Source organism: Balaenoptera musculus, chromosome X (assembly GCF_009873245.2).
Source record: "Balaenoptera musculus isolate JJ_BM4_2016_0621 chromosome X, mBalMus1.pri.v3, whole genome shotgun sequence".
Lineage (NCBI taxonomy): Eukaryota > Metazoa > Chordata > Mammalia > Artiodactyla > Balaenopteridae > Balaenoptera > Balaenoptera musculus.
In genome coordinates, this window is record NC_045806.1 from 110,298,006 (window position 1) to 110,308,975 (window position 10,970).

A 10,970-nucleotide genomic window follows, 5' to 3' on the forward strand; every position below is an offset into this window, starting at 1 on the left:
CATGAAACCCATATTTTCCCTTTTTTAATTGTTTGTAAAACTTTTTTTTAAAGCACAAGGTAAAGTAACTTTTTGAAAAAGGCTATAAGGCTAAATTTTTAAGACCTTGCATATCTAAGGATATCTTTATTCTTACATTTCATTGAAAGTTTGGCTGTGTATAGAATTCTAAGTTGGAAATAATTTTTCTTCAGTATTTTGAAGACATTGTTTCTCTGAATTCTAGTTTCCAGTGTTGATGTTCAGAAGTTCAAAGTCATTCTGATTCTTCATACTTGTAGGTTAGTTATATGATCTTCCCTGTTACTGGTGTTCCGAAATTTCATAATATGTCCTCAGGTAGGTCTTTTTTACCCACTATGCTGGCAACTTGGTGGCCCCTTTCAACCTGGAATATAATATTTTACATTTCTGTGAACTTGCTGAGAACTCCTATTATTCAGATAATAAATCACATTTACAGATGTACTCTAATTTTCTTAGTTTTTTCCCTTTTTCAATTTTTAAAATTACAAGTATGGTCTTTTTCCAACCTCTTTCATGAGTTTTGTATTTCTACTATGTTACTTTTAATTGTTGTGTTCTTTTTCGTTATTCTTCTCATTGCATCCTTTTTTTCTATCACAGTTGCAATATCATCTCTTGACTGTCTGAAGATATTGAGAATAATTATTTTTTAAAGTTCTCTTCTCCCTTAAAGTTGATCTTCTCCAATATAGTTCTTCTATGTTTTTGTCTATATCTTTCACCGTTAGGGCTCCCTTTAGAGATTAAAAGAGACACTATGGCTTTCTTTTGATTAGTGTTTGCTTGGTATATATTATCCTATCATTTTTATTTTTAACATATCAATATCTTTATATTTAAAGTGAATTTCGTATAGCCAGAATATACTTAGTTCTTACTTTTATTAATACAATCTGAAAATCTCTGTCTTTTAAATAGATTATTTAGATCATTTACATTGAATGTAATTATTAATATGGTAGTATTTAAATCTATCATTTTGCTGGTTGTCTTCTATTTGTTCTTTTTTTCATCTTTCCTGAAATTCTAGTGGATCAACTGAGCATTTTTTATGATTCCAGTTTTATCACTATTAGTGCATCAGTTATACTTCTTTTCAAATTTGTACGTGGTTGACTCGGGTTTAAAAAATATATATATAATTAATCCCAGTTTAATTTCAAATAATGTATCGCTTCTTGTATACTGTAAGAACCTTATGACAATATGGTCTTGCTTCCCATCTTTTGTGCTGTCATTATACCTGTAAAATATGCTACTGGGCTTCCCTGGTGGCACAGTGGTTAAGAATCTGCCTGCTGGGGACTTCCCTGGTGGCGCAGTGGTTAAAAATCTGCCTGCCAATGCAGGGGACATGGGTTCGAGCCCTGCTCTGGGAGGATCTCACGTGCCACGGAGCAGCTAGGCCCGTGCGCCACAGCTGCTGGGCCTGAGCTCTAGACCCCGAGAGCCACAACTACTGAGCCAGAGTGCCACAACTACTGAAGCCCGCGTGCCTAGAGCCTGTGCTCCTCAACAAGAGAAGTAACTGCAGTGAGAGGCCTGCGCACCACAACGAGGAGTGGCTCCCGCTCACCGCAACGGGAGAAAGCCCGTGCACAGCAACAGCAATGAAGACCCCACGCAGCCAAAAATAAATAAATAAAATTAATTAATAATAATAATAAAAAAAAGAATCTGCCTGCCAATGCAGGGGACACGGGTTCGAGCCCTGGTCCGGGAAGATCCCACATGTCGCAGAGCAACCAAGCCTGTGTGCCACAACTACTGAGCCTGCGCTCTAGAGCCCACAAGCCACAATTACTGAGCCCGTGAGCCGCAACTACTGAAGCCTGCGCGCCTAGAGCCCGTGCTCCGCAGCAACAAAAGCCACCGCAATGAGAAGCCACTGCACCGCAACAAAGAGTAGCCCCCTGCTTGCCGCAATTAGAGAAAGCCCATGCGCAGCAACGAAGACCCAATGCAGCCGAAAATAAAATAAATAAAATAAATAAATTTTTTAAAATAAATAATAAATAAAATAAAATTTACTATAAAAAATAAAATAAAATATGCTATTTTTCTAATAGACAGTCAAATATATTTTAAAACAATTAGAAATAAGGAAAAATGTCTTTTGTATTTACTTTCATTTTAACTCTTTCTATAGATCTCTGATTCTTTGTGTCCATCTCGGGTGTCTGTCTGATACCACATTCCTTTTTTTTTTCTCCTTATTTTGAAAGACATTTTTGATGGTATAAAATTCTGGGTTGATCATTTTATTTTTATTTTGTTTTGTTTTGTTTTCAGTACCATTAAGATGCCAGTCTGTTTCCTTATAGCTTGCATAATGCTTGTCCAGTCTACTATAAATCTTATATTTGTTCCTCTCCAGGGAATATCTTGCCTTTTGTATCCAGCTGTCCTCTAAATGTTGTCTATCTTTGGTTTCAGGAGTTTGAGCACTGATGTGTTTTTATATGTGTATAAGTCCATGTTTAACTACTTGACAGTTTCACCCCACAACTTCCTGTGCTGGGACTTCCTTGCGGCTGATGGCTCAGTCCAGGCAGTCCCACTGGCCGGCTCCTACACCTGGACCTCACCTTTGTCATACCAGCATTAGGACTTTGGCCAGAGCTCCTATAATAACTCAGAGAAGACAGGGAGGCCCACCCTGGGACCAGGGCTCAAGAAGCCCTTCCACTGAATGGCTCTTTCGAAACTGAAAGTCCTCACGGAAAGAAAGCAATGCCGGCGTAGTTAGATTTTAAACTATTTCCTCACGATGGCAGTAGTGCACCATCTATGCCAACGAGTATTTTCCTCCCTGCCCCCCCAGCCCTCTTCACCCGCCCATCCTGTTAGGAAAAAACGTTACCAAGAGGCCAAGTCACCGGGAAATATAGCTACTTAGTATCTTGTCCAGTTTAATTAAACCTGCTCGCTGCTGTACTTTTGCTTTGGTTTTCATCTGAAAACTGAGGCCTAAAACTACCCACCCTCATCAGGCGTCTTCTCTTAGCAAGAATTCAGTTTCCACTAGGCTTAGTCTTCACAGTTCTGCTTTTGTTCACTCAGCACATTATATCTCCAGCCTTTTCCCAAGTTATCAAGTTGTCTGCTTCTGTGGGTAAGTCTCAGGGATCCAGGCCTAAACAGAAAAATAAAATGCTGAAAATCCAACCAGGAGGGCATCTCTACATATCCATGTGTCCTTGCCTGGCTCATCTCTATGGCTCTCAAGTAATTTTCCTACATTTTCTAGGTAAAGACATAGGTTCTGTATGTTGAGTTGTTGGCAGCAATTTGACTGGGGCCCTAAGAAGAGGGTCCACATAGCTCTCACCATTAAATGCCATACAATGCCCTACATGGCAGGATATATGTGTGTATATATAGAAGATATATATATATCTTCTAATCAGAGGTTACTCAGATAACCTAGTCCATTAGAGATCAGTTTTAAAACCATTTCCTCATTAATAAGATGTGCTTGCCAAGGATTCAGAAATAACCATGTGCTGATCAAGAGTAGAGCACTACCATAAAACTTACGACCACTGATAACCTTTTGGATTATGTCTTTCGACTCCTCTCAATACACAGAGTTCTATATTTGTGTTCAAACACAACAATAAATTTATATTAAAACTGAATGTTACATCACTCTTTTTGAATTATGGTTTTCTCAGGGTATATGCCCAGAGTCTGTCATACAGAGTGAAGTAAGTCAGAAAGAGAAAAACAAATACCGTATGCTAACACATATATATGGAATCTAAAAAAAAAAAAAAAAAAAGGTCATGAAGAACCTAGAGGCAGGACAGGAATAAAGACACAGACGTAGAGAATGGACTTGAGGACACGGGGAGGGGGAACGGTAAGCTGGGACAAAGTGAGAGAGTGGCATGGACATATATACGCTACCAAATGTAAAACAGATAGCTAGTGGGAAGCAGCTGCATAGCACAGGGAGATCAGCTCGGTGCTTTGTGACCACCTAGAGGGGTGGGATAAGGAGGGTGGGAGGGAGACGCAAGAGGGAGGAGATATGGGGATATATGTATATGTATAGCTGATTCACTTTGTTATAAAGCAGAAACTAACACACCATTCTAAAGCAATTATACTCCAACAAAGATGTTAAAAAAATAAATAAACCATAAGGAAAAAAACCCCAAAAACTGAATGTTAGTACATTATGGTTTCCATAAGAAATTTTCACTCCTGATTCCCAGGCATTTTAAGACTATTATATAAAATTTGCAAGTCCTCATTTTTATAAATAATTTATTAAAAATGCTTTTTATTGCCCTACTTATATATTGAATATACAGTATGTATGAGGTATATGTTATATGCATATATATACATGTGCACATTTGTTTCTGCTTAATTATAATTTTATTTATATTGGGTGTAGTTTTACACAAAGTCTTCTGCATAACCGTATGTAAATTGTGTGGTCTCGTGTCAATATATATTTTACCCAGCTTGAAATTTCTTAACATTTTATCTTAGAAAGAGGTCTCTCTTCCAAGCAATTAAAAGAGTGACATCTACTGTTGGCAACCTGTTCACATTTTAAAGCCAAAAATAAATGGCACCTCAGTCAAAACTTTATAACTTTTAAACTATCTCTGCCATACATTCTTACATGTTTCCTGTGCACATATATTTTTTAGCCTAAAATCCCAGTTCCCTTGTACCTCAAGTGTTCAAATATGTTTTCTTCACTGATTATAGTTTGAGTTCTTTGCAAACATCATTAAATATTCCTTGGAATACTTCATATGTCTAAAGGTGCCTTCCCATCTTTTTGCATTTCTTAGAATTAAGCATACCTGTTTACAAAATTACTGGGTACATTAGCCATGTATAAAGTGCAGTGAGGTCATAAGTAATGCCCATTCAAGCAGACAAGGATTTCCAAAACATGGGTGTCTCAAATGCTCTTGTTTTCTGTGATCAGTTAGAGATATAAATACATTAGGTCTCAAATGGCCACCAAATTAAGTTTTGCTAATAATTTCTTCTGTACATATTTGTTCTGAATTGGTTCTCAAATTACAAATATATTATTGGCTTCTTGAAATACATAGTCTATGAAGAATAAATAGAAACACTTTATCCCAAATCCTTGTTTCCCAAGGGAACCACTATTAGCAGCTTGATGAGTATGTTGGTTTAAATTTAATAAAAGTGATATAAAACTATTCTCAAGAGCTAAATAGATTTAGCCTACATGTCATCATTATACTCCCTATACTCCTCAGCACAATGCTAAACACACACACACACACACTAAACATTTCCATTTCTTTTCTTCAAACCCATCTTGGTCACATTGTACATGGAGTTTGGTGCCCTGAATTTTTGAGTCAACAGTGGACAGTGGGCAATTGCCAATAGCATTAACTATTCATGAGCAATATGATAGTTTTTCATGGTTAAATCTCATAGCATTCCTTTATTACTGAGCAAATCATAAGAATAACATGCATCTGGAAAAGAATCAGTAATTTGGCGAAATATAAAGCAATAAAGAAATGATACTAAATGGGAAGGAAATCCAAAAAAGAGGGGATATATGTACATGCAGAGCTGATTCACTTTGCTGTACAGTAGAAACTAACACAACACTGTAAAGCAGCTATACTCCAATAAAAATTTTTTTTTAAATTAAGAAAATTTTTTTTTAAAGTAATATCTGTTTTCATGAAAGAAAAAAAAAGAAATGATACTCTGAGTCACAGGAACTCAGTAGATACACCATTGATGTTTGATCTACTGCATTTTGCTTTTATGTTACATTTATTATATAATTATACATGTGTGGGCACCTGTGTAATGCCTGTCATAGTTTGCTGGTATGGATTTTGATTTACATGATACATGTGGAATATCCTTACAGTTTGAGTTGCTTCCTTCTATCATCATTTTCTTAGGTCTTATAAACGCCTCTTCATACGACTTTAAATATGCTTCAGAAACAGGATTTTCTGTTAAGCACAATTTAGAAATGCCTTTCTGTTTGTATAACAATTAAGAGTGAGGCCTTTAAATCCTGCGTATACATAAACCTGTGCACATATTTCAAAGAAAAATAGATCTTGTAACACACTCTTTTCTTAATTGCATGTTGGGATAACGTTCGTTTCTTTTTTAAAACATTTCACATGCAAGCTTTTCTTGCTTTCAACACTTCAAGACTTCAGACAAGTAGAAAGTTAAAACTTGAAGGCAAGCCATTGGAAACATCACTCTAGAAAGTTAGGCACTGTCACTTGTTTGGTTGTACACTTTCCAGATACTTCCCTTGTGCCTATTCACTTTTTAAAATACATGTGTTTATGTGTTCGACTTGAATTAACCATGTATGTAATAAGTAGAAAAAGACAGACTTTATTTTTCCTTTTCATTTTCCTTGTATTAGACACCTAGGATGGTTTGATCCTGAAGTTTCAACACTTTGCTTTTTTCCCCTGAATCAAATTTTTGGACATCTCTCCTGAGAAGGACTCAAGAGAATGGATTTCAGTCTTTCCAAAGATTGATGAAGACTGCCTGCTCTAGCTGCACTTGCTGAAGCTGAACCCAGAAAATGGACCCTTTGCCCCTCCTCACTATCCATTCTTATAAAGGAAAACTCAATGATCCTCCTTGGCTCCACCTCTCTGCTTTCCTGTGGGAGTGTGGCTGTGTGATCACTTTTGAGAGGCAGAGTCTCTGGACAAAGGGTATTCTCCTGTGAAAGATTAACCAATGCTGACCAACTGACCTCCAAAGAGTTGAGCCAATTGACAATGCTTCTCACCTGGTTAGGAGGTTGTCCAATTCTACAAATCATTACACAAACTGGGTGATATTAATGGCTTTATTTTCAGTGGCTTGCTCAGGGTTGTAAGGAAAAGTGAAGAGTATTATAGGAGAACAGGTGGAATTGCAATTTATTTTGGTACTGGTGAATTTGAGAATCTCTACTAGTAAGACTTTTGTGTTGCGTGGCCTTTTATTGCCTGGAAAGTGCCTGTTCTATCCTTTGCCACATTTCCTACTGGGTGGGGTTTTTTTGTTAACTTTTCATTCTGAAACAGCTTTTGATCTGAGATGAGTATCAATGGCTGAGCGGTAGTTAGGGTTGGCAAGAGTTACAATCTCCTATTACTGGGTCATGGTATCATGCTTGAATTCCTGAGACTCAGAAAGGTGCTGTTGTTTTAGGCTTCCATCCACTTCCTGGCCAAATGTAGTCTCTTAATGCATACCAAAATGTGTGAACTGAAAATTCTTGAGCACGAAGAATTCCAGGTCTAGGGAATTCTGTCACACTCAATTCTAACTGCAGATATGGGTCACTGTCTTTACACAGTGTAGCATATGACCAAGTCAAATTGTTACAACAATCAGGCAGCTTAGTTCATCTGATACAGGCTTTCTTTGCTATCTGCTTAGCTGAAGTAGGGTGAAGAGGTCAGAGGCCACCTTACATCTTCATAGCGTACTTGACCACTGGGGCATGCTTCCTCAAATGTCTCCAAATCTTCCTTGGCTGCCCTTAACCAAGAACAGCCTCAAGGATATCTAGACCCAAATGCTTCAGATTTGAAGTGAAGGAGGCCCAGCTCAGGGCCAGCCTCCACTCAACCTCGCAAAAGACCAAACCTTTCTCAACTTCTAGGCCTCACAGGAGTGCTAACAACTTTAGGTTTTGTCAGACTACTTCCTCTAGGTGGCAGTATTGCTCTGGAAAAGCCAATTAACCCAGCCCGCCCCCACCCACCCCAGGCCTACTCCTGCCCATTCAATCTGAAAAAGCCACCAAGACACAAAGGAGTCAGGAAAAAAGCTGCCTTGCTATCGCCCTGTGTGGGGGAAATTTGCTCAAACACACATATTTTTGCTGCTAGTTTCCCTGATAAATCAAACTGAGGTCTAAACCACCTACTCTCATCAGACATGTTTTCTTTTCAAGAATTTCATTTCTACTCTACCAAACCTTTGCCGGTCTGGTCTTCTTCGCTCTGCCTTGACCCCCAACATTGTCCCTTGTTATTTGCTGTAATGGGCAATTCTTAGGGATCCAGGGCTAAGAGAGTAAAGAAAATGGTGGAAATAAGGGCCTGGAGAAGAACAAGTCTCAGCACCAGGCCACGTGGTTCTTTACTGATCTCACTGCCAGGTTCCCTGGGAGTCCTCCACTTTCTGAGTGGGCACTAGGCCTTGTGTTGACTGGGAGGCAGCTATTTGGCTGGAACTCTAAGAGGAGGGTCCGGATAGCTCTCAAGTTTTAATTCCACACACTGTTCCACTTGGAGTGATACAGACACTCGAACGTATATAAATTCCAGTCAGAAGGGACAGGATTTTGTTTCATGGTTTCATCATTTAACACTGGAACACAACAGTGTTCCCATGCATGTGATTATGACCTTCAACAGCTTCCTTTGACTTTATTATTATGTATGTGTATGCTACTTAATTAAGTCTTAGGGATCAGTCTCCCTTCATTTTCTCGTAAGCAACTAACACATGGTGCTTGCAAAGGGTTTAGAAAATAACCATGTGCTGATCGAGAATAAAAGTGTTGTCAGAAAGTCTGTATTAAGCACTAATAACCTTTTGCACATTTACTTCCATTCTTTCAACACACACAACACAGTTCTATATTTATGGTAATAAACTACAACAAATTTACATTTAAATTGGATTTATATATGCACACTGTCTTAGATCCCAAATTTTCACTTCTGATTCCTGGGTAGTTTGAAATTATCATTAAACATTTGCAAGACCTGGATTTTAGACAATAAAACACTTGCAAAGAACTACTCGATTGACCCATTAATTAAATAATATTAATTAGGTTCTCACTTAATCTTTTTTTAATACATACACAGGACCTAAAACACCAATAATGCCACCACTCAGGAATCTTGATTTTGAGATTTGCCTTACCTAATCATTAATACGATGACACACATGTACAAATTTTTTTTTCTAAAACTAATATTGGAACAGACACTGGATACTCATGAGCCAGAACATTAGGGTTTCTTTTCTTATACTACTCAAAATTTACACCCAATTTTTATCTTAAGATTTTCTTTAAAGACTGTAAAGAACGAAAACAGAATTCAATAATTGAAGGTTGAAATTGGTATCTCTCAAATTCCATCACCCAGATGTGTATCCTAAGAAGACTTTAATTTAAGGAGGATGCACTCACACCCTTTACATGCAGCTATAATCTTTCATTAATGCCTCGCTTTATATAACTATAAATATGGATATAAATGTCAACTGAGAATTTCAAGTTGAAAAGCATACTCACTATAACACTGGCCATCATTTTAAATATGCAGCTTTTTAAAATGTTTATATATATATGTATGTGTATACATATACATATATATATAAATAAATGTTTACACACACATATACAAACACACACACACACACACAGGACTGCTTCTCTCTAAACATAATTGGACACATACTGGCTGTAGTTTTACACAATCCTCAGCACTACCTTATACCGTTTGCATACTTGCATATCAATATATATTTCTGAGTGCTTGAAAATGTTTTATAGCTTACTCTAGAAAACCCTTCTATTTCGAGAAATTACAACAGTTATACCTACTGGCAAAGCATTCAGTTTTGAGAAATTATAAAGTAGAAAACAATTGGTACCTCAATCAGAAGAAATAACCACTTTTAAAACATCTTTGCCATGCATTTTTCTCTCTTCACTTTGCACATATATGTACTTTTATAAAACAATGTTCAAATTCCCTTCTACCCTGAGCATTAAAACAAGTTTTCCTACTTTGCAGCTTGAATGCTTTTTAAAACATCATTAACTATTCTTTGGAGTTCTGACATGTTTTAAATCTTTGCCACCTGTTTTCGCATTTCTAGAAACAATCATGCTTCTTTACAGTGTACCTGCTACAACAGCCATGTATGAAGAAGTGAAGTGAGGTCACAGGTAATGCCACCTCCTGCAGACAAGGACTTTTAAAACGTGGGTTCATCTTCAATCCTCTCCCCTTGTTTCTGCTTCCCATCTGTTTGTGCGAGATCTGCTCTCATAGCAGAAGTGGTAACCCTTCTTGGCTTGGCTGGGTGGTTCCACTTTTCTTCAGGCTCTCTCAGCTCCAATTTGGGTGCACCTGAGACCTCCAGCAAGACACTTTGTCCTGCTATAAGCCCCCAGGAATTGTCCTGTCCTCTGTGCTCTGACTCTGCTACCACAAAGGGCCCAGGTCCCAGAGCAAGGGAACACCACGTGCTCTGAGGCGCAGGGAGAAAGAAATATACCCACAGGCTTAGCATTTTGTTAGCGGCTTCCTCTGGTCCCGCCCACCCCGGGAGAATACCAAGACCCCACCCCACGACTTCCTGTGCCTGGACTTCCTGGCATCTGCTGGCTGTCCTGCCTCCCCAAAGGCCAGCCCCTACACCTGAACCCCACCTTAGCTCCTGGTTGGCTTCTGGAGCAGACACCGAGCTCTGGCTGGGGGCCCGGCCCTTCAGCCTCCTCACCTTCTAGAAGGGTCCTTTCCAAAGTAAAAGTCCTTTCAGAGGGGAAACCTTGGGACTTCTACCAGTGACTTCCTCACGATGGCAGTATTGCTCCAGAAATTCTACCTAACACTGCCCCCATGCCCTCTTCTCCCGCCCGTCGGGTGTGAAAAAAATGTGACCAAGAGACACAGGCGGGAAGAAATATGGCTGCCTTGCTTCTTGCCCAGTTTGAAGAAACCTGCTCACACTATTGTGATTTTGCTTTCGGTTTACATCTGCAATCAAACTGAGGCCTAAACCTACACTCTCCTCAGGCAACTTTTCGGTTCAAGAACTCAATTTCCACTTACCTAGTCTTTGCAGTTCTACTTTTTCTTCACTCAGCATTATATCTCAAGTGTTTTGTTACCAAATTGTCTTGGGAT

At 38.5% G+C, this 10,970-nt stretch overlaps 1 long non-coding RNA gene across 1 annotated transcript; it reads right to left on the reverse strand.

Annotated features, from left to right (window-relative positions):
- Positions 1-251: 251 nt before the first annotated feature.
- LOC118889193 lies at positions 252-10,277 on the reverse strand. Its single transcript, XR_005018435.1, has 3 exons — positions 9,964-10,277; positions 3,012-3,163; positions 252-388 (listed from the first exon to the last, which is right to left on the reverse strand). It is a non-coding gene; the product is annotated as an uncharacterized LOC118889193 (long non-coding RNA).
- Between the last annotated feature and the right edge of the window lie 693 nt (positions 10,278-10,970).